The sequence below is a fragment of the Adiantum capillus-veneris genome, chromosome 15, assembly GCF_014529385.1.
Source record: "Adiantum capillus-veneris isolate H3 chromosome 15, ASM1452938v2, whole genome shotgun sequence".
Classification (NCBI taxonomy): domain Eukaryota; kingdom Viridiplantae; phylum Streptophyta; class Polypodiopsida; order Polypodiales; family Pteridaceae; genus Adiantum; species Adiantum capillus-veneris.
In genome coordinates, this window is record NC_140945.1 from 30639542 (window position 1) to 30664290 (window position 24749).

The following is a 24749-nucleotide window of genomic DNA, read 5'->3' on the forward strand; positions in this document are numbered from 1 at the left end:
ATATTGTCTACCTGTCTATGTGTTTCGAATACTTAGAGAGAGAGAGAGAGAGAGAGAGAGAGCTGTGAGCAAAAACTTGAATTTAAGATTAAACTAGTCAAAAAAGTTACATTTTGTTGAAGCCATTCAGGCTAGATTACATGGGCACGATTTAAATACGGCCAGAAAGATCTCCACACAGAAAATCCTTCTCCCTTCGTTGCATTACTCTTCGTCCACCCAGCAAGAAATAAAAGTTTACGAAGTCAATGTTGGCAGTCTCCTCCACTATGTTATGTCAAAGTTGCAAAAGATTGCATTGCTACCTTATTGTAATTGCTGTCATAAGATTTAGGTCTTTGTCCACCACTTCCACGTCTATGACAGCATTGTTTTCCAAACTTGCTGCCTCTTGATCCATAGGCACATAACAACCTTCAACAATGTGAGAACGCTTGTACCAAAAGGAGATTATTAATGTCTATGTCGCAAGCATATACTTAACAATGAAAGTGTCAAGAGCAATCTTGCAACATATGCCATATGTTTCTTTCCACCCTTGATCGAGAAGCTTATCACACAAGAGAGAATCAAATGATTTGCAAAGCAGCATAATTTTAGCAACATGTACATTACAGGTATGAAATAACTCAACAAAGAGACCAACATAACAAAAATTTTCAAGTTTCACCAATTTAGTGGGTACAGAGTTTTGGAGAGACCTCTGAATATCCCTATATAGCCTGCTCCTCAATGCCTCACTCATTGTTGTGTCGAGAACGGGCCAATCCATGGAGTTCCAGTTGGTTGGTAGTGAAACCTTCACCAACACTCCTCTCTGATTCCTTTGATTGAGTTGGTAGAAATGGTCATAGAAGAAAATACCCTCACCTGCAAGGCTTTTGTTAGTTTTGCCGCATACTGCAAGACGCCAATATGAGCATGGATCACAGAGATGAGACCTATAATGCACTCCAGTGGCTCCCATTCCTCATATGAGGAAGAATAAACATCTGTGAATGTAAAAGAATAGAAATAAATACAAACATCTGTATAACCTAATTAAATATATGCGATAAGAGAAGAAAAAAGAGATTCACATTTGAAATATAAGATAACATCTATAGAAAAGTGCTAAATAATTAACTCAGTTGCACCGTGGATTATGCACCATGGAGACATCGCCGCCATTAGCAATCACATCAGAGTGAATGAAAACATGTTGAACAAAGACCTCTTTCACAGTCTACTTACCAACCTCGACTTTGAAATCCCGAACTCTTGCTTTTCATGCAAAACCAAACATATTTGTTGCCTTCGAGCTTTTTCTCCTTCTTGGTTGCATAAAAACCCAAGAACCTTTGCTTATCCTCTGCTCTTGCCACCTATTATCTGTAGTGAGACAATTTAAGATTGAGATAGTGCTTATGCTACTACATGGTCTTCTTGGCACACTAATGGTGAGGTTAGTTGGGGACAGTGTAGAGAAACCTCTAGAACTTCTTGGGCGGGAAGAAGACGAAGCCATAGCTATAATGGAGGGAGAATGAGTTTTGAAAGCCTTTCATAAAGAAAGTGATATCTTTTAATGAAGGGAGAGAGTTAGCTATCAATCAGTAGTCAGGTCTCAGCAACTTGGCGGCTACTGACAGTGGGCCCTACTTTGTGAGACGAGGAGTTACCTTACGAAAATGGGACAAATCTCAATATTTTAAAGTGCTTTCTTTCATTTTTGTGATATTTTCCATGCATTTCTACATTACGTAAGGTTGCTGCTCATTGGTTGCGCCTTCTTTTCTCTCTCTTCAATAAGGCCCTCCAAAATTTTCTAATGCAGGTATCCTTTCCAATAGCTGGATTCTGCTGGGATCCTCAGGTAATTGACACAACTCTTGATCATGAAATGCAGTTGATTTCTAGTGCTGAATCATTTCCCTGGCTCCTACATACAGTCTTTAAAAGCGTTCTAAGTCAGAGATAAGAGTTTCATCCTCCAAATACTTTCTAGTAATAGGAACTTGCGGATGTCTTAATCTCTTGTTCAGTGTGAAGAGCTGTAAGGAGTTTTGCTCATCAGCCTTTAAGGATTCAGCCACAACTTCCTTTGTTGTCTGGGCTGTGCCGTGATTGGTGTACTGGAGAGTCTCCAGTGTTCCCCTTTTGTCCACTGTCTTGCTGATCATCAGACCATTGGTCGCTTGTCTACTGGTCTGGCTGGTCTTTATGCTTGTCTGGCTGGTTTTTGTTGGGTTCACTGCCCCCATGTAGCAAATTGATCCCCCAGCTCCAGATCCTGAGGGTGGGGAAGGAGGAATATTATCATCATCATCAGGTTTATCTGCTAGGTTGTCCTCCCCTTCCTCATCCTACTCTTCTTCCCTCTTAGAATCTTCATCAGGATCATTTTGCTTATCAATATAATCCATGATGGCTTCAGTTGCCAAGGCTGTGTTGTATTAAGAGAGCTTTTCTTGCAGATCACTTTGCATGGTCTCCATAAGTGCCTTCAGATTGTCCATATCCATGGTTACATTGCCTTGTGGAGTCAGAATATCAGCAAGGTTATTATAGATATATCTCTCTGTAAGGGAAGCCTTCAAAACACGTGGGTTGTCAGCAGCGTGTTGAAGTCTACCCGCTTCATTCTCAGCATAGTCTGAAATCTGTCAGCATTTGTTAATGCTTCTGCCTTGTCTTCATTTAACTGCCAATTTTCTGTTTCGAGCTTGCACGGATTTTCTTGTAGCTCCTTAATTGTTCTTGCTGACTGATTTCAGCAATACCATGCCTAACAGATTGTGCCCCGATATCCTGCTGGAGTTTCTGAATCTGTTGTTGGCTGCTTTCTAGTTCTTCCTTTAACTTACACTTCGTCATTGGAAGCTGACGCATCCATCATCTGTCCTAAGGCGTTGACAATGGTGTTCCTTGATGATTGGATAAGCACCGAGCAGCCACCATCAGCTACTGTTGTCGATTCAAATTGGACTAGCTCATAAACCATGACGGGAGCCATTATGGTAATGCTGTCAAATTCGGTTTTTGAAAAATCAGCCAGTCTTTCAGAGAGTTATGCTGTAACTATTGCAGTCTATCCTTCTTGGCTATGGATAAAGCCAAAGAATTTTGTTAGCTGGACTGGTAGGTGTTGAACCCTTTCCCTTGTCATTATTGACTGCCACTTGTTTAGTGCTTGACGTTTCTTGTTGGCCTGTTCAGCATTGGTATCTGCTAGAGTTTGTTTTTCAGGTATGGCCTGCTGAGGACTTTTCAGTAGGCAAGGACTTGACCTAACTCTCCAATTGCTTTAGTAAAGCATTGCTTTTGGCCAACGTAATCTTTGGTTTCTTTGAACCACCGGCCACCACTGGTGTGGCCTTCCTCTTCTGTCCAGTTAGAACCAACCGATTGCCTGGAGCCTCTTCATCTGAATATAGCTTTACATTGTTAGTGGCTAGAATGGGTTTCAGACTCCAAGCCATCTTTACCTGGAAAGAGGCCTCTGGAGCAGTTGCCTAGTATAGAAATTGCCAGACATACCAGGCTTTGAATACAGTCTGAGATTTTAGCTTGGCAGTCTACTGTAGCACATTGTGAGACAAAATCTAACATAAATTGATTTTAGCTGTAGCATTTAATCTTTTTGCAAGCAACATGGCAAACAGCTTTTCTGACACATATGTGGGATTGTTCTTCAAGCTAACAACTTCAGCAACAAACCTGTAGGCTGAGGGGACGTCCAGTCCTGCTACTACTGGAACCCCTTGTGCACTAACCTTTCGTTTCTTTTTGGTTGCTTCATCCTCTTTCAGAGCCAGACTTATATGCTATGCAGACGTTGTGGTTGGCTTTGGCTCATTGGGCATTTTGAAAGCATATGCAATGTCATTAGAAGTTGGTGTGATTTTTATACCATTGACAATAGCACTACCGTCCTCGGCATTAAAAGAATCAAGAACCTACTTGATAATGGCCGTGTCAAAATCCAACCTTGTAGCATGTACAACCACATGCAAATCCCATAGCTGCAGCAGCGCTTCGGCCTGCTCAGTAAACACATACCTTTGTATCTTGCTATGTGGGATAAGTGGTAGAGAAGCTTGAAGAGAGTTGATGATTGCTGCATTTTCTTCTATGGTATCTTGCATCTTCTCCGACAATTTCCTTCTACCCATACACTGTGAGGACGATAAGTCTGTAGAGGAAGAAGACTTACTTGTATATTCAAAGCCACATCAAGGTGTGTCGAGTAGGGATAGACAGTGATCAATAGATTCTTCTGACGAGGAGGTTTGCGGTTGTAGTGAAGAGTCCTCAGAGCTTGGGGATGGCGAGTGTGTAACTGCAGGTAGGCGTCGTGCAGGAGATTTTTAGAGGAAGAATGCCCACTCGCCTTACTGTTATACGCGTTCATGCCATAAAAGCTCCACTACTTACCGTTCCTAGAGTTTTGTGCATCGTCGGCGACCTGGCATACATGCATTGGCTAATTCTTCCCATGTTCCCTTTAGTGATTATTCACATGCATTCCCACTGGTCCTTTTCCCCATAAGAACTGGTACTCGCTTTGACACTTTACTGACTCTGCCCACTGGCACTGTTTTATCACTTTGAGACTTTTCTGACACCGTCCTCACTGGTTCTGGTACTGGTTGTACATGGAAGAGATTTAGAATGGCTGGTTCTCAAAGTTCATGGTCATCAATACCCAGAATGGCAGTATCTTCTTCTCTGGAGGTCTCTTTCTCATTAGAATAATATAGCTTAATTTTGGCCCCATTATACACACCTGGTAGCAATAGTCCAGATAAGCCCTTCAAACTTACTGTGCCATTGGAAAATACCCAATCGACTTCATATGGACCAGCCCAACTATCTTTAGATTTGGTTTCTTAGGGCCCAGTTTAGATTGATAAAGCAAAACTAAGTCTCCTTTCTGTAATTCCCTGACTTTGATTCTTCTATCATGCCAGTGCTTTCTCCTTTGTTGAACAATCTCTTGTTCTAGCATGGCACATTGTCGCAACTCATCCAACTGCGCTAATTCTTCCAGTCTATGTTTAAGATTATGAATAAAATCTAATCCATATTCCACCGCCATTCTAAGATTGGGAATCACGAATTCAATAGGCACTACAGCTTCAGTACCATACACCATTCTGAAAGGTGTCATTCCAGTAGTGACTTTATAAGTTGTTATGTAGGCCCATAGAGCAGTTTGTAGCTTAAGATCCCGGTGATGTGTTTCCTTCTGAACAATCTTTGTTAAAATGTTCTTGATGGTTTTGTTACTGCTCTATGCCTGACCATTGCACCTAGGATAATAAGAAGTTGATTTCTTGTGCTTAACTAAGAGCATCTCCATCAGAATTTCCATGGTATCATTTATAAAATGTGTCCCTTGATCAGACATAATCTCAATGGGGCATCCATAGCAGCAAATAATATTTTCAAATAAGAAAACAGCAGTGGACTTTGCAATATTATCTGGAAGAGCCATGGCCTCTACCCATTTAGTGACATAACAGATAGCCATTAAGATATATCGATTCTTCCTTGGAGAGACCTTCTTGAATGGTCCCATGAAGTCCAGACCCCATTTCATAAATACTCCCAGTGGTTGGACTGGAGTAAGTGGAGTCATATCAGTTGTTGTTGGCTTGCCCATTCTCTGACATATATCACAAGTTTTGCAAAAACTTCAAACATCAGATATCAGAGTTTGCCACCATAATCCAGCCTGCAAAATCTTCTTGTAAGTAATATCAATGGAGAAATGTCCTCCAGAATCCCCATCGTGTGCTTCAAAAATAACTTGCATTCTTCCTTCCATCGGCACACACCTTCAAATAACCCCATCTACTCCTAGTCTATAGAGCAATCCTCCTATGATGATGAACTTCAGACTCTTAATAATCAGAGCCTTCTTCAGATTCTGAGTCCAGTTTTTTGGGAATCCTCCTTTGGAAAGGAACTGATATACATCATACCATTTTGGATCTATGTTTTTCTCAACTGTCATCTGAAACAGATTTGCATCTACTGGGTCATCTCTCAAGGATATTTTTGAGTAACCATCAGTACTTCTAGACAGGAAATCAACACCACAATGAGATTTATCGGGCTTGTGAAATATGTGAAATTCTAACTCCATCAGGAACATCATCCATCTTATCAATCTTCCTTGGATAATAACTTTGTTCATCAAAAATAATAATGCCTGATGATCCACATAGAAATGAAATAGCTTGCCCAGTAAATAATGTCGAAACTTGGTGGCACTGAAAATCATTCCTAAGGCTTCTCACTCTGTGGTAGTATATCCTTGTTCAGCTTGACTGAATCTCCGACATGCAAAATACACTAGATAATCAGTCCTCCCTTCTGGTTGAGCCAGTATTGCTCCCATTGCCAGTCCCGAAGCATCGACATGCACATGGAAGATAGCATCCCAATCCGGTTGTCGGAGTACTGGCTTACTGATAATGGCATTTTTAAAACATTGGAAGCTCTCCTCACATTCAGCAGTCCAGATGAACTTGTTGGTTTTCTAGTGAGCTCATATAAAGGTAATGCCTTGGAAGCAAACATATGAACAAATCTTCTATAAAAAATTGATATATCCCAAGAATGAACTTAATTTTGATGTTGGGCGGGGTGCCTTGGCCTGTTGGACACATTGGATTTTATCATTGGCCATCTCTATGCCATTACTTGACACTATATGCCCCAATAATTGTCCACTTCAGACCAGGAAAACAGGTTTGAATGGATTCAAACAGATCCTCTTCTCCTTACAACGCTGGAAAACCATTTCCAAAAACAGCAAATGCTTCTCCTCAGTTGAGAATATAGTGAAGTCATCCATAAATATGGCGAGAAATCGGTGGAGGAATTCATTGAATATTTCAATCATACATCTTTGAAAGGTCGCTGGAGCATTGCAAAGACCAAATGGCATAACCAGATACATGAATGCACCTCATTCAATAATAAAAGTAGTCTTACTCCGCTCTTCAGTAGCAATTTGTAGCTGATTATAACCACTATAGCCATCCATAAAGCTATACATCTCATGGCCTGCAATCTCATCGAGAAGCATATCTGTAAAAGGTAATGGAAACGGATCCTTGATGGTTTGAGCATTCAACTTTTGATAATCCACACAAACTTTGAGCTTTCCATTCTTCTTTGGTACTACCACAATAGGGAATAGCCAGTCACTACTGGTGACCTCTGTGATGAATCCAGCCTTTAGAAGGTTGTCGATTTCTTCTTTAACCTTCTAGCATAGTTTGGATTTATTTTCTATCGTTGCAAACGCACTGGTCTGGCATCTGGCTTTAGAGGTATTCTATGTTGATAGACCTCTAGATCTACACCTTGTAAATTGGTATGTTCCCATGTGAATACGTCTTTGTATTTCTTGAACATGAGTCGGGCTTTTTCTTTCGTTTCTAGGTTCAGATACTTGTTTACTTTAATCAATCAAGGACTTTCCTCAGAACCCAGATTTCATTCTTTGATTTCTTGATCATCTGGAAGCAACCAATTCGGCCCACCTCCCTTCCTTTTGGTTGACTCCTCAGCATAATCCCAGGATGGACCTGTTAGTTTTGAATTGTCATTCGAAACTCTAGTAACTTCTTCAGAGTGCCCCTCTTCAGCAACAGCTGGTGTACTGGATTCTGAGAATTCTTCTTTGGAGTCAACTGGTTTCTATGGCCGTCCAGTTAGCTAAACTAGTCATTCTCCAGGATTCATTTCAGTGAACTGGGAGTGAACTAATCTGGAAATTTCTTCCTCTGCTTTTCAGCCTCATGCTTGTTGAATAGTACTGCATTTAGGTCTATCTCGGCCAATGGAAAAATATTCATTTCTACCATCATCCTCTCAATCTTCTTTACCCCATACTTCTGGCAATTCTCTTCTGGTCACAGTGCCTTCCTCCAGCTTCTAGTGTTGTTTGTCTGGATCTGAATTCTTCTATTGGTGCCTGTATTGTCAGAGTCTGATTGGCATAATTGTGAACAGCCTGTGTCGTTCGTAGCCATGGGCATCCCATATGCACCTTGCACTTCCAGTACCAGAAAACTAGTCTTGAACTTTTCTTTCCCCACCCTTATCTGCACACTCTCGATCATCCCAGTTGCCTGCACATCTCTGTGATCTACCATTCGAACCTTAAGGGGTGTTGGTTTCAAGTTTGTGATACCCATTCTTTTGCTGAAGATGTGTCCCCAAGATATTTACACCTGCCCCTCCATCCAGTATGACAGCGGATAGTGGCTTCCATTGTTTCCTGACTTTGTAGTCTACCTAGATTATCAACACTTCATCATCTCTAACAGCTGCCAAGTCAACTGGTCTGGCATTTGCTTCAGCCTTTCTTCGCTGTCTGGTGAATTTTGTTGCTTCAGGCAAAGTTTTTTTGATGTCTTTTAATTCAACTGTCAGTTTCTGAATTCTTTCACAGATCTTAACATGAATTTCTTTTCTTTCCTGATCAGAGTTTTTATCAAAACTCGAGGAATCGGAACTATCTTGACAGTGCCAATCCTTTGTTCTGGTGTCTCTTGTGCCTCCTTCATTGTTTCTCATTGCAGTTAGATATGATTTAACGTTCCCTAGATCTTCGACCAGTCCCTAAACTGCAGTCAGCATAGTCTCAGGAATCCCAGACCCTATCTGATCTGGTTGTGTTTTCTTAGAAGACTGGACTGATATCTTTTGAATGACCCGAGCATCAGAGCTTTCTTGTTGCTCTGGTAGCTTCTTGGCTAGATCTTCTCTGATCTTAGCCACCGGTTCTCTCTACTCCTGCCATTCATTGACTACCTTCTCTTTGCCATACCTCTCTCTGCTGAGCCCATTTGCTAGCTTCAGAACTAATTGGTTTTGCTGGCTCATCTGGGATTTCCTCAATGACTACTCATTTACTGCATGTAACTGCTCGTACTGGAACTGGCTCTGGGGATTTCGCCTCAGTAGCCACAGTGCTAGGTGCTTCTGGACACTGAGCCGCAAAATGCCCATATTTCCCACAAGTATAGCAATTAAGGCTTCAATTTTGAAAATTACCATGACCCCGACCTTAGCCAGTATATCCTTCGTATCTGCCACAGCCAGTACCAGTACCATTGGTACCTGATTTCTCCTCTTGGGGTACACTGGTTGTCTCTACTCTAGCTGGTTTAACATTAGTAAATGCCACAATAGACAAATCCTTTCCCTTCTTGAAGTGATGAATTCAAACGCCACAATTGTTCCATAAATGACCATACGCTTTGCAATAGGTCCATTGTGGACATTCATTGGAAACATGATCTTTAGATTTGCACCTTGAGCACCAGTTTCCATTCTCCTAACTGGTTGTCTGGTCTGGCTGATTTTAGCAATCTGCCGGGCCATTTCATCAAGCTTCCTGGACCAAGAGCCTTTCTTAGCCTTGTCCTTGGTCTTTTCATTTGATCCGCTGTCAAAGCTGCTGGAAGTATCACTAGAATCAGAGTTCTCAGTGGAGGATTGCTACTGTTGGACCTGCTCTTCTTGTGGCTTCTCTCCTTCTTAGCTTGTTGTTCAAGCTTCCGAGCTTGTTGCACCAAGTCATTAAATTTCTTTGTTGATGTAGGTACCTCTTGTTCTCTAAGCTTCTTACTGTGGAACCCATTTAGAAACCATGCGCATAGACTCTTTCCTGATGGTGGCTCCTACAACTGCCTGGTTAACTCCTTGATTTTCTCAACATAACTTCTCACTGACAATTTTCCTTGTCTAATCTTATCTAGCTCGCAGAGGATGTCCTCATCACCCCTGTTGTTTGAATACTCTAGTCTGAAATCCTTGAGCAATTTGTTGTATGATCTAAGTTGGCAAGTTGGGTAATGGTAATACCATTTCCTTGCTGCATCTTTCAGTGTCTGAGGAAAATGTCATCTTCATCAATATTCTTCAACTCAACATATTGCTCAAAAGTTGAATATGAACATCTGGATCATCTTTCTTTCCTCCTTTGAACACAAGGAAAGAGATCTTCAATGAAGGAGTAAAATCATGCCAGTCGGCATCGTCTCTGCTTCTTCTGTCATTGGGAGCCTGACTTCGTCTTGAAGACTTCCTGTAATGATCTGTGTCAGCATCCCAGTCAACTTCTTCTTCAATTTCAGTCTCTGTCGCTTCTCTTCAATTTCAGTCTCTGTCGCTTCTCTCGATTTCCTGCTAGAATTGTGATGACTGCCCTTGGTCTCAACTGCCATGTGCGTGGACTGAGAACTCCTGGTTTTGTGTTCCTCACGCTTAGCTCTTCTCCTCCTGAAATGACTGGAGTGCTGAGAGTCCCTGGCCTCTTCAGCATGAATGTGCTCCTCCTGAGCCTCAATCTCACTCTCAGGGTCTTTCTTAGGATCAAACTCTCTTTCTGATACCTCAGGAATAGCGTCACTGCGGGTGGAATCGGTGCCTAACCGGCTTCACGGCTTGTGACCACGACTGACTTTGGGCGCCATGTGTACAGTTGGAAATTCTAACTGGGAGATAAGAGTTTTCTGGTCGAACAACGAGCAGCTCTAACCACCGTGATCGCCAAAATGGAATTGGAGCTGGTCTCTTCAGACAGCTGATTCTAGTGTTAGAATTTAGAGCACTTCAGAAAGCACAAAATGTGCTTGATGAGCTTCCTGTCCCGAATGCCGGCTCTTAAGAGTGCATTGATTGTGGGATATGCAAAACAGGAGTAGGGCCAGAAAGCTCTTGGTTGTTTTCAACAGATGCAAAGTGAGGGCCTCTCTCCAGATGCAATCACATACGCTTTCATCTTGAAGGCATGTGGTTGTACGCAAGATGTCGACATGGGCTTGAAAATTCATTGTTAGTTAAGGGTTCTTGCAAAAAATTCCCGTGCTTGGTAATGCCTTGGTCGATAAGTACACCAAATGTGGTGTGGATGTCTTTTGGAACGCTATGATTGTAGGATATGTCCAACAAGGGGCGGGAAGGAGCTCTGTGTTGTTTTCAGCAAGTGCTTGAGGAGCTTACTATTAGGAATGGCGTTAATTGATTGCAGGATATACACAACACGAGCAGGGACAGGCTGGATGCAAAGTAAGGGCCTTTGTTCAGTTGCAATCACCTACACGTGCATCTTGAAGGCATGTGGTTGTATGCAAGATATTGATACGGGTTAAGATTCACTTTGATATTGTTAGTCAAGGGCTGTTGCAAAAAATTGTTGTGCTTGGTAATGCCTTGGTCGATGCGTATGCTAAATGTGGTGCACTTCAGATTTAAGCACAAAACGTGCCTGAGGAGATTCCTAGCTCGAATGTTGTAATGGAAATAAGCTAAGAACTTTGAGAATAGAGGAATTAGGAGAATTAGAGAGCATTTTTTAGAGACTACTTTGAGAACATAGAGGATGAACTTAATTAGCGGTAGCAACATAACTATGGTACTTAATTAACTTGGCATGAACAATACTTTTGCAAGAGAAAGAGTTTAGAGAACTTGACAACAGTCAAGGACCGGATTTATGTGGAGCCGGCCTCCCCTCCAATAGGCTCTCCCCCATCAAGAGAGACTTGGTACAATACAATTTTTGTGTTCCTTGTGACCTAGGTGATGCAATGAAGATGGAAAGATTCATGAATCACAAGCATAACATAGATCTTGTAAAAAGCATTAACCATCCGCGGCCTGAGTCCCAAGGCCTCAAACACCTTCAAAGGTCTCCGGAGAGAGCTAGCGGGGAATGAGGGTAGGGAAGAGGAAGAAGAAACATTCATAGGAGAAAGAAATAGTTCCTCACTTATCATCACTCTTCTTGCTTAGCATACATAGCATAGTAATGAAGATGGAGAAGATGGCAAGCTTAAGCATTGGAGCATGGATCTTGGTTGGATTTGCATTCCATAGCCAAGAGTTTTGGTGTAGGCTCTCAACTTCTCTACAAGCTTGGAGAAGGAGACGGAACTCTTGCACTTTGCAACTCACACAATGAGTGTGTGTGTGTGTGTGTGTGTGTGTGTGTGTGTGTGTGTGTGTGTGTGTGTGTGCGCGTTGGGGGGGGGGGGGGGAGAGTATATCCCCCAAGCTAGCCCCTCCTTGCTTTGGTCGACCCCTTCTTCTAGCACTAGAGGTAGCATCCATTTGGTCCTAGGGAGACGTAGCTGCCGCAAGCATGTCTGTTCTTTAGTCTGTTTCATTCTCCTAAGTAGAGTGACAAATTCTACTTGGTGTTAGAGAGACGTCGTCATCACAAATATAATTCTAAGCATGCATACTGCTTAAATTTGTGCACAATAAAAAGTAAATTAGTCTTATAAGACAAAAACATTGGTCATTTAAAAAAAAATTGTACCTTTGCTTACTCTAATGTAGTATTATAAGCATTGGCAAGGCTCATACTATCCTGAAGTGGTATTCCTTGCATCCATCTAGCATCTTTAAAAGAATAATTTTTGAACTTAATAAGATACTGTCGGATAATCTTACCATGTCGTAACACCTTGTCTTCATGTTGAAGGGTTATAGCACCTCTTCTTGGTCTTCAATTTTGAGAGGATCTTCAATAATTGGTTCACTTGGGGGCTCTTCTTTGTAGAGCTTACGTAGGCTCACATGAAAATCACTGTGTATGAGCCAATGTTTGAGCAACTTGAGTTCATAAGCCATCTCATTGATTGGTTTCAAGATTTGAAAAGGACCATAGTATCTTTTTGCTAGTTTAGCATAATACTTTTGATGGCCTGTAGGATTTTTGCCCGTCGTTTGCCTCAATTCAGCCTTGGGAAACTTAAGTAAGACCCAATCATTTTCTTTAAATGTTAAGGCCCTTATGTGTTTGTCAGTAGCAGCTTTTTGTCTTTGCTACGAGATAGATATAGTCTCCTTAATCTTTTGGAAAGAGTCTTGCACATCAAGGCTATACTCATCGACAGCGAAGATCTTCTCATGCACTTTAAGTAGCAAGGTATTTTTAAGTCTTCCCTCTATGATTTCAGAAGGTGCTTTTTTTTCGTAGAAGTATGGACAGTATTATTGTATGCATACTCTGCAAGAGGTAAGTACTTTTCCCATTGTGAGCGTTGATCTACTTTTGTAACATAAGTCTTTAGTAGATTGATAATCGTAAGATTGGCTATCTCACTTTGGCCATCCGTTTGTGGGTGATAGGCCGAAAAGAAATTCAATCTTGCACCTATATTTTTAAAGAGACCTTTTCAAAAATTATTGATCATTCTAGGATTTCTATCTGACACGATGGATGTTGGCAATCCATGGTGTTTGAAAATATGGGATATGAAGAGAGTTTCCATTTGGTGTACCTCAATAGTCTTTTTCACAGGAATAAAGTGTGCTTACTTGCTAAACCTGTCGACTATTGTCAATTTTCTCGTATTCCCCTGGATAGACATGGATAATCCAAAGAGAAAATCCATGGATATACTCTTCCATGGTGAATTAGGGATTGGCAATGGCTGGAGTAATCCAAGTTGCTTCCCTCGCTAATAGTTTTCGGACATACCACACATTTTGAAACATACTCTTGTATGTCTACTTTCATGGTAGGCCAATAGAAGTACGTCTCTATTCCTGGAAGAGTAGGTTGAATACCTCTATGCCCCACATAGGGAGGAGCATGGGATTTATACATGGCTTTCTCACAAAGGGACTGGTAACACATAGCCTATTGCCATGGAGAAGATAACCATCCTGTAAGGTGAATGGTTCTTCTTTCTTCCCCAAAGCAAGGGCTGACATTATGTGTTTAAAGTCAGGGTCATACTCATCTATCATAGAAGATAGATCATTGTGAGTTGGTATAGACACCGCATTAACTTTTGGTCGTCGTGAAAGTGCATCGGCCACTTGGTTGTGCTTACCGACAATGTGAGCAATATGAAAATAAAGTACGAAAGAAATTTTGCCCACCTCATTTGTTTGTCGGAAAGCTTGGTTTGGGTCATTAAGTACTTGAGACTTTGGTGGTCGGTTCGCAAAATAAATGGATTCCCCAATAGATAGTGCTTTCATGTGCGTAAGGCATGTAGAACACCTAAAAGCTCTTTTTCGTATATGCCCAAGACTCGTTCATCGGCATTGAACTTTCGGCTCTCATATGCTATGGCATGCCCTTCTTGAAGCAAGACTGCTCCAAGGCAATCACCACAAGCATCACATTGGACCTCAAATGGCTTTGAGAGATCCAGAAGCATAAGGACAGGTTGAGAGGTAAGCTTCTCTTTGAGCTTGTCAAAAGAATTTTATTCATAGCAGTCCATGAGTACTTAACGTTCTTCTTTGTTAAGTCATGTAATGGTCCTGCTATTTGAGAGAATTTTTCTATGAAGCGTCTATAGTAAGTACACATGCTGATAAAGCTTCTTAGCTCATGTAGATTCCTTGGGTTAGGCCATGCTTTTATTACCTCCAACTTTGATGGATCCATACAGATACCATCTTGAGAGATAATATGACCTAAGTATTGAATCTCTTGAAGGAAAAATTCGCTCTTTTGATTGATAAAAAGCTTGTTCTCCCTCAAAGCTTGAAAAATCACTCGAAGATGTTGCTTGTGTTCCTCCAAGGACTTGGAGTAGATGATGATATTATCAAATAACACTCCAGAGAATTTGTGATAAGGTCTAGAGGTTTTCTCCATTAAACGATTGAACGTGGCTGGTGCATTAGTCAAGCCAAAAGGCATGACTAGATATTCATAAAGACCAAACATTGTACAAAACGTTGTGTTTAGGATATCTTCATTCACTATCCTTATTTGATGATAGCTACTTTTAAGGTCAATCCTACTAAAGTAGGTAGAGCCTTGTAGCTTATCAAATAGATCTTCTACCCGAGGTACGGGAAATCTATTTTTGATAGTGATATGGTTTAGTGCTCGATAGTCCACACACATGCGGTATGTACCATTGAGGCGGTCCGGGGCGCGCAACAAGAAGAGCAACCTCTAGACACCCTTCAAGGCTCCCGTGCTGCTCAATGGGGTTGGGGCACAACACAACACAAACCAAAATAACAAACCCCCAGCCAAATCCCAACTACACAAGGGGCACCACCTAGTTTAAGAGCGAACTAAGACGCAAAAGAGGAGAATCGTTAGAGCAACCCACAAACAAGCAAGGAATTACACTAACCCTAACACCAATGGAATACTCTCACACACTAAAACAAGAGAGAGAGAGAGAGAGAGAGAGAGAGAGAGAGATGGTGCTCGGGCTGCTTTGAAGTGTATCGTTAATGATCAAGCAAACATAAATATATATATGTAAGAAAGAGAGAGAAGGGGGCAGGGGGTGCTTGTTGCACTAATGCCTTCTTACAAATCTGTCATGACAAATCAAAGTGAGATTAGTACTTGTTCAACATAGCTTGCGTAACTTTCACCACAACACATCACAAAAAAAGCCACCCCAATCACTGTCTTAAGGCCAGGGGAGTCCTCTCCACCCTGTCGCCCTCTTACAGTATGTGGGATTTATGGCTAGATTGATGACAACACCAGAGACAAGCTATCAAGAACTTAACAAAAAACACCAAGACACTTACGCATCATTGTTGTCCATTACTTCACGTTGGAAGGGAAACAAAGTATCCAAGCTTAGTCCAAATCCACCCTCCTTGATTCAGCAAATGTTGGGCTTACACTAGTATGAGAAATGATAGATTTCCTACTCTCAATTGAATGATCACTCTCTCTCTTACAATGGCATAGAGTTCCCTTGCTAATCCCCTATTACAACACATGCACATGCATAAGACAATGAGCTTCCACTCAAGAGCTCCTTCTAGAGAGGTTGAGCTTGGCTTCTCAAGCTATAGCATAGTGCTCTTGCTTATGGCTCTCCCTTTTGTGCTAGCTACACCCTCCTTTTATAGCAATTTTGAAAGCTAGGGTTACTCCTCTAACCATGGTTGGGTTAGATTTTCAGCAATTTATCTAATTTCTTTTGCTTGGAATTATCAAGAAGTTGGTGGGGAAAGAGAGAGGAGAGAAATGGAGGTGATATGACTTTTCATAGTGGGTTAGTGTTAGTAGAGTTAGTATTAATTTACAAATGGAATTGGATATTTACAATGGGAGTATCCATGTAGGATACAAATAAGGAAGAAAAACTCTTAAGAGGTAAGAAAAGGTGGATTTCTTACAAGGTTGATGCTCCAAGTGTCTTGAGTAGGGCCAATTTTGACGCTTGTTGATGGTCCACTAGCTTTGACGGTACATTTTTTCTCCACTCTTGACCTTCCTTGAGAGACAAGGTAATTGAAGCTGAGTAATCAACCACCATGATGCTGTCTTTTAAGAGAAGAGGCTGAATTTTGTGGTTTTTTTGATAGATATGGGTAAATTGGAGGAGGAAAAATGAAACTAGGTGGTCAATTTTGGAATGGAATTGTGTGTGGGAGGTATGAGTTCACCATGGTTTCTCTTATTCTTCAAGGTTGAGGAGAAGGTGAGTAGGGTGCAGAGAGGAGTGGTGAGAGAGCTGTGGATGATGAGTGGAGAAGTGTGTGTGAAAGAGGAAAATGATAAAGTGGAAGAGAGAGTGTGGCTGCATAGCATAGGAAAACTGGGGTCCACTAATAAAATCATAGCTCACAGCTCGTAGCTCAAAAAAATATGAAAAAATTTGAGGCAAAAGTTCAGCCCACAAGCTACAACTTTTGCTTGTATCACCTTTTCAAATTCGGAGAGCAAGTGAACTTTAAAAATTCAGCAAAACCGACCGTTTTTTTCCACTGCACAAGGTCCTTGTGGGGTCCTTCTTTGGATGATTCTTTTGAATACCTCCAAGAGTGAGCCGTCCATAGTGCATGTATGCATGCCACCTACCCTTGACCTTATTTGGTAGGTCTATAATTGAAGATATTGTTGAGATTATGATATAAGTGAATAGTACAACTAAGAAAATCAAATATTGAGGGGTCTAAAAAATATGTACATGTCAAATATAAATAATATAAGTGGAAAAAATATAAAGGGATCAAAAGAAATCTCTCTCATTATGAGGCTACCATAAAAAGATAAATATTTTTGGTGTTCTAATTTTTTAGAAAAAAAACAAAATAGATGTAGGAAGGGAAAAATCACAATAGTGAAAAAATATACACATAAATAAAACTAGTTTTTTTGGATTTTTGTTGGGGTGGAGTTACACCAAATATAAGAGAAGCTTACATGAAAATATTTCTATATGGAATAAAGAGTATGAAGAATGGTAAGAAAAATTGTGGTAATGGTGAGGCAATGTACAGAGCATAAATAACACACACCTAAGTAGAAATATTTACATAAATACCAAAATAATTATGAAAAAATCTTTTATTTAGGCCCTATATACAAAGAAATATTTACATACGCATGGGCCATAATATACTTATATTTTTTATTTTATTTTTTATTTTTTGGCTCAACTAGCCCAATGACTAGCTAATTGAGGGTTTTTTAAGAAGATATGGGAAAAGTCCCGTGACTCACGCACGCCTATGTACAGTGAAATGGTAGGGATAGCCACAATGTTTGGGTGATTTTGGTAGGGTGAGGTAACTCACTATGGCAATTACAAAGAGCCGAAAAACGGCTATCATTAGCCCTCCCCCTGGATGATGGTATATTCATGTACCATCATAGAGCATCTTTTTCAAAGAGAGTGCTTCAGAGTCCTTGACGAGATCTTTATTGTTTGGCCCCTCAGAATTTTGGCTAGAGTTACACTCATGCTTCATGTAACAATACTTACATGAGACAGTGGTCTTTTGACAGATCTTTGGTAGATCCTTTAGTAGAAGGCGACTCAAATAGGGCTTCAAGCAATACCCGTTTACTTTCCTGGAGTGCTCTTTACCATTCAAGTCCATAAGCTGATAGTAACTTGAATTGAAAGCCTTCTTGACTATGTATGGCCCTTGCCATCTTGTTTCAAATTTGGCATCAAAACGATTATCGAGTCGATTGTCATACCTTAGCACAAGATCTCCTTCATTGATGCCTTTGTCCTTCAGTTTCTTGTCAAGCTTCTCCTTTGTCTGTGTGGCTTTCCTCTTATAGCACTCGTATGCTGCTTCTCTTTTCCACTCAAGCTCAGCTAAGGTAAGAAGTCAATCCATCCATGCTTTTTGATCATCTTGTGCTGATTTGCCATGAAGTCGCATTGTTGGAATGTTTAGCTCAATTGGCTGTAAAGCCTCTTGACCATAGACCAAGTGAAATGGTGTGAACTCCGTGGCTTCCCTATATGTGGTTCGATACGCCCACAAGGCACCATCCAAGAAGTCATCCCACAACTTTGTCTTGTTTTTCACCATCTTTCTAATGATGCCTGCAATGACACCATTAGCTTTTTCTACCAAACCATTTGATTGCGGATAGTAGGGTGTACTGTGACGATGTAGAATGTGAAGTTCTTCACAGACTTCTGTGAGCAATCCCTTTTTAAACCCTAGACCATTATCAGAAACAATCTCCAAAGGTGTGACAAATCTACAACAAATGTGAGTGTAGACGAATTTGCTCACTGTCTTCTCATTTACCTTTGCCACACTTTGTGCTTCCACCCACCTAGTCATATAGTCTACAGCCACTAGAATGTAGAGTTTACCATTTTTTGTCCTAGGCAGAGGACCCATAGCATCAATGCCCCACTTTTCAAAGGGTCCATTTGCAAGCACGATTTGCCTTGGACCATAAACCAATCTTCTATTCCCATTTACCTGACAATTGTGACAACTTTTACACCAATGTTGGACATCCACATGCAGACTTGGCCAAACATACCCCGCAAGCAAAATCTTCTTCACAGTTAATTCTTGGGCAAAATGACCACCACATGCTTCTTCATGCAAACCTTTTAGAATGGCTGGAATTTCCTCAATAGTTGGTACTCTTCTGCATACTTGATCCCTCCCTCTTTGATAGAGGGAGCCTTTAGGAAGAGATATGCGCTTGCCTTCTTCATGAGTCTCCTCTTCTGAGCCTTCGTGAAGTCTTGTGGAAACTCGCCCTCCAAAATGTAGCTAATAATGGGAGTCAATGACTCCAATCCCTGGTATCTCGGTTGCTTGACAGTTGCTGCCACCATGATGACCTGCACTTCTTTCTCAACACATATAACTACTTGCTGTGCAAGTAAATCGGCATCTTCATTCTGTTTCCTAGGAATATGATATAGTTGCACTTCTTCAAATTGATTAAACAATCTACGAATGGCATGAACTTTTGTCCGTAAGCTTTCATTCTTGCATGCCCAAATGCCTAAAATCTGTTTAACAATGAGAAGTGCATCTCCCTTTACCATGAGGCGTTGTATCCCTTGGCCAATGCACATCTTCAAACCATGAATTAGTGTGTCGTATTCTGCTTCATTGTTGCTAGCTGAACTTGGTAGATTGAACTTCTCTTTCATGACCACCTCTCCACTTGGGTTGAGCAACACTAACCCTCCCCCTGCTTTTCCTGTGGCTCGACGAAAAGCTCCATCAAAGAACAAGGTAAAAGCATTAGGAATACTTTTTGGTGGTGGTAATGGTAGGGTCTTTACTTCAGGCACCTTAATCTCCTTTTCATGCACCCTATAAGTGAGAATCCCTGCCAATTGTGCACGCACACTATCTTCTACCTTGAAAGAGTATTGAAACTCTTGCAACTCCATAATCCACTTTGAGATCCTAGTACTAAGATTCATTTGAGATGACACCCAAGGGAACAAATTCTCTGCAGTGAGAATTACGAAAGGTTTTGGTAGCAGGTAGGATCTAAACTTTCTCACCGCAAACATGAGAGAAAACATCATGAGTTCTGCTTCTGTGTAGTCTCTCTCCAAAGCATTCATGACCCTACTAGCAAAGTAGATGGGTCGCATCCTTGTACTGTGGGGATCTTGTTGTAGCAACACAGCACCAATTGTTTCCCTTCCAACACTAGAGCTAACAAAGAATGTGTACTCCCAACAAGGAGGCATGAGTGTTGGTAGCTCTGACAAAATGACTTTAATGTTACAAAAATACTCTTCAAGCTTATCAGACCATGCAAATTCTACTTGTTGTGTCAACTTTTGCAAAGGATGAAGCAACTCCGAAGCTAAGTGAATAAAGCGTGACATATACTTCACTTTTTGAATGAATGATATGACCTCTTTGAGATTCTTGGGTGAGGGGAGCTCAATAAGAGCCTTTGCCTTTGAAGGATCCACCTCAATGCCTTTATAGGAAACCTTGTGACCAAGCAAGATCACTTCATCCTCAGCTATATGACACTTGTCGGGGTTGAGTTGACCTCCCATGTCATAGAGCTTCTTTAAACCTTCTTCTACCCTTTGTAGATGCAATGATTTTGAGCTATAAATGCAAAAATCATCAATAAAAACCCTAATGGACTTTCCAAAGAATGCTTGAAACACCATGTTCATGAAGCGTTGGAAAGTTGCAGGAGCATTTGTCAGGCCAAATGGCATGACTCTAAAAGCATAACAACCCCAAGGAGTGATAAAGGTTGTTTTCAATTGATCCTCCAATGCGATACCTATTTGAAAGTAACCCGAGTAGCCATCACACACAGTGTACTTCTCATGACCAGCTACTTCATTTAGTATCTCATCCTGAAATGGGAGGGGAAAGTGATCTCTTTTTGTTGCCTCATTAAGTGGACGATAATCCACACACACCCTCCACTTGCCGTTTTTCTTAGGAGTGACAACAACGGGAGAGACCCACTCTGAATTCTCCACTGGATAAATGAAACCTGCTGCTAGAAGCTTTCTTACCTCCTTGAGTAGAGCTGCTCCTTAATGACTCCTAGCCTTCGTAGCTTTTGAGCCTTAGGTGTGGCCTCTGGCTTCAACTCAATCTTGTGTTGAACAACATCTACTCCACGCACATCGGTGTAGTCTTTAGCAAAAAGCCTCGGAAATTTCCTTAGCACACATTTGAACTCCTCTCTTTCATCCTTTGTAAGTGTTGTAGACAACATACCTTCTAACATTCCTTCATCTTCCACCTTTTGGTTCTCTTGGGAACCTACCTCTTCCAAACCTCGAGAAGAGGTCTCCTGGTTGTTTGGCTTAAACCTTACCCCCATGACTTCAATGGAGGACTCCTCTTCAGTAATGATGCCGCTACTTTCTTCTTCTGAAGTGTTTTCAGTCCAATCTTCTTCCGTCTCACTTCGAGATGATTCTTCATGGAGCTCCTCTTGGCGTTGCTCCTTCATGTCAAAGACAACCTTCTTGTGATTGTCATTCCTACAATTTAGCTTTCCACTCTCCCAATCCTGCAAAGCTCGCATTTTCATTAGCCATGGTCTTCCTAGGATAAATGGGTAACCATTTCCCTTGGTAGACATGACATAGAAATCCACTGCCTTCTTAATGCCAAAGGCCTCCACAAAAACATTTTTACAAATGCCTACGCACCTAGCCTTGTTATTGTTTACCATTTTCACTTTGATTTCAGGTGTCTCATGGATGTGCATGCCTAGTCTTTGCATGAGCCCTTCTGTCATGATGCAAATTTGTGCACCCCCATCCACTAGACCTTTCCTAACCAATCTTCCTTTTATGTAACAATCTAGCACAGGTGTAATATCCTCGTTCATTTCAGCATGTACAATTTTTACAACAGGAAAACTCTCTTTTACCTTTCTCCTAGTGCTAACTGCCTGTGTTAAATCCCTCCTAACTTGTGGGCATAATGCAAGAAACTGAGGCCATGAGATATTAGGACCCTTACCTCGCATGTCTTCCAGCAGGTTGTATGGAGCCATACCATGTCCAAGAGGGAAGTCTTGGAGATTGATTCGACGTCGAGTCCTCTTAGCTTCCTTGGTCTCCTTTGCCTTCTTGCCTTGTCCATGGTCACTCTGTGATGGGACACCCTCTTTCTCTTTACCTTTTCCTCGGCCACGCTTAATGCCATTTGCTTCCATGTCAACCTCATTTGAGTTTGTCACCTCTACCACATGCACATTTGGATCTGGCAAAGGTGGAACTCCTTCTACCCCTTGTGGAGATGGTCTTGGTCCATTTGGTCTTTGTAGGAGCCTTGGTTATTGACCAGTTCCTTCACCTACATTCATCACTGGGTAATTCAAGTTAGGTCTCCCTGGCTCCCCACGGGGCCAAGGACAATTATGCATCCCATGTCCAGACTCTCCGCAATTCCAACATTGCAAGACTCTCCTAGGTCGTGGGTCTCGCTCTTCAGACTTCTTTGCTTGTCCCTTTGGACCTACAGCTTGTGCAAGGTGAATTGACAGGCTGCTTAAAGATTCATTTAACTTCTCAATTACTTCCGCCGTTACCTCAGGAAGCTCCCTTGATGTTGATGCTTGTGACTTACCTTTGGGTTTAAGACCTTCTATTGGAACCTCTCCCCTTAAGCACTTGAGTTTCCTATACTTCTCAGCAGCCCTAGTTTCAGCTGCATCAAAAGTAGTAGGTGCACCCGCCTCAACTTTTACCTTAAGGTCAGGAAAGAGTCCGGCTATGAACCTCTCCTTCTTTAAAAATTCTGCACCATCACCAGGGTTAGCAACATTTCGTATCCATAGAGCCCAAAGACGTAGAAACTCTTGCTTGTACAAGTAGTAGTCATCTAAGTCTTTTTGCTTATGAGAAACAATGTCTTGCCATAGTTTTTGAGTGTTTTGGGGATCAAAGAAGTATCTCTTAAAACGATTCAAAACTTCTGTGTAATTCCCCTTAACTTCCTCAGGCAAAGAGTCAAACCAAGTACTAGCATCTTTCCTAAGGACCACCTCAAACATTTCTACACGTTCTTGATCGGTTACTATCCTCTTGATACGGCAAGACATCTTGAAATTTGCTAAAAATATTTCTGCATCCTCTCCAGGCTCTCCAAAGAAAAGAGGATACCCAGACATTTGGCGTTGGCTTTCCATTGAATTGATTTCAAAGTGACACCCGTTTTTGTTTTTCTTTCTTAAAAAGATTTACACAATAATGTTTTCTAGCTTGCAATCTATTCTACAACAAAATAAAGATATTCACATCAAACGACCTATGATAATCAATAAGAGGTAGGATGACAGTGTTTGGTGATGCGAGAATTTCTCCTACTCTTTGGGCACCAAACATGAACACCATACGTTGTTGAAAATGGATTTTCCTACTAATTGCAATGTTTATTCTACTGTGTGGAGTGAAATGGAAGGGGAAAACCTCTATTCCTGGGCCATTATCCATGGTCTATGCATGACCTAATGCTTAAAACAAAACAAAAATATAAACGTCCAAACTAAGGTCGTACCTAATGAGAGGCAAAATAAAAGGATTTACTGAAGCGTTTATCTCGGCCAACCTAAGAGGACCTAAAATTCTACGAATGACACGTTGAAATTGCAACTTAGTACTAACAATTATGTGTACCTTTTGCCTTGCAATGGGAATGAAGGAATCATACAAATTTTCGTGATTCATGCAAACTACTTGACTATGCTAAAGGTTGATTCTACACAAAAACACACAAGCCGTCCTCAGTGGGGGCACCAATTTGAGGCGGTCCGGGGCGGGCAACAAGAAGAGCAACCTCTAGACACCCTTCAAGGCTCCCGTGCTGCTCAATGGGACTGGGGCACAACACAACACAAACCAAAATAACAAACCCCCAGCCAAATCCCAACTACACAAGGGGCACCACCTAGTTTAAGAGCGAACTAAGACGCAAAAGAGGAGAATCGTTAGAGCAACCCACAAACAAGCAAGGAATTACACTAACCCTAACACCAATGGAATACTCTCACACACTAAAACAAGAGAGAGAGAGAGAGAGAGAGAGAGATGGTGCTCGGGCTGCTTTGAAGTGTATCGTTAATGATCAAGCAAACATAAATATATATATGTAAGAAAGAGAGAGAAGGGGGCAGGGGGTGCTTGTTGCACTAATGCCTTCTTACAAATCTGTCATGACAAATCAAAGTGAGATTAGTATTTGTTCAACATAGCTTGCGTAAATTTCACCACAACACATCACAAAAAAAGCCACCCCAATCACTGTCTTAAGGCCAGGGGAGTCCTCTCCACCCTGTCGCCCTCTTATAGTATGTGGGATTTATGGCTAGATTGATGACAACACCAGAGACAAGCTATCAAGAACTTAACAAAAAACACCAAGACACTTACGCATCATTGTTGTCCATTACTTCACGTTGGAAGGGAGACAAAGTATCCAAGCTTAGTCCAAATCCACCCTCCTTGATTCAGCAAATGTTGGGCTTACACTAGTATGAGAAATGATAGATTTCCTACTCTCAATTGAATGATCACTCTCTCTCTTACAATGGCATAGAGTTCCCTTGCTAATCCCCTATTACAACACATGCACATGCATAAGACAATGAGCTTCCACTCAAGAGCTCCTTCTAGAGAGGTTGAGCTTGGCTTCTCAAGCTATAGCATAGTACTATTGCTTATGGCTCTCCCTTTTGTGCTAGCTACACCCTCCTTTTATAGCAATTTTGAAGGCTAGGGTTACTCCTCTAACCATGGTTGGGTTAGATTTTCAGCAATTTATCTAATTTCTTTTGCTTGGAATTATCAAGAAGTTGGTGGGGAAAGAGAGAGAAGAGAAATAGAGGTGATAGGACTTTTCATAGTGGGTTAGTGTTAGTAGAGTTAGTATTAATTTACAAATGGAATTGGATATTTACAATGGGAGTATCCATGTAGGATACAAATAAGGAAGAAAAACTCTTAAGAGGTAAGAAAAGGTGGATTTCTTACAAGGTTGATGCTCCAAGTGTC

General features: G+C 41.3%; 1 protein-coding gene across 13 annotated transcripts in view; it reads right to left on the bottom strand.

The window, feature by feature from the left end:
• Positions 1–566: 566 nt before the first annotated feature.
• Positions 567–24749, bottom strand: part of LOC147440459 (tRNA-splicing endonuclease subunit Sen2-1-like) — a 121113-nt gene continuing 96930 nt past the window's right edge. For 8 of the 13 annotated variants that reach the window (XR_015190404.1, XR_015190403.1, XR_015190400.1 and 5 more), the window contains one exon: positions 567–992. The gene's annotated coding sequence lies outside the window, so the exon portion shown is untranslated. Of the gene's footprint in view, positions 993–1233; positions 1372–24749 lie in introns of all 13 variants that reach the window. The other 5 variants (XR_015190398.1, XR_015190397.1, XR_015190396.1 and 2 more) reach the window with 5 other exon arrangements.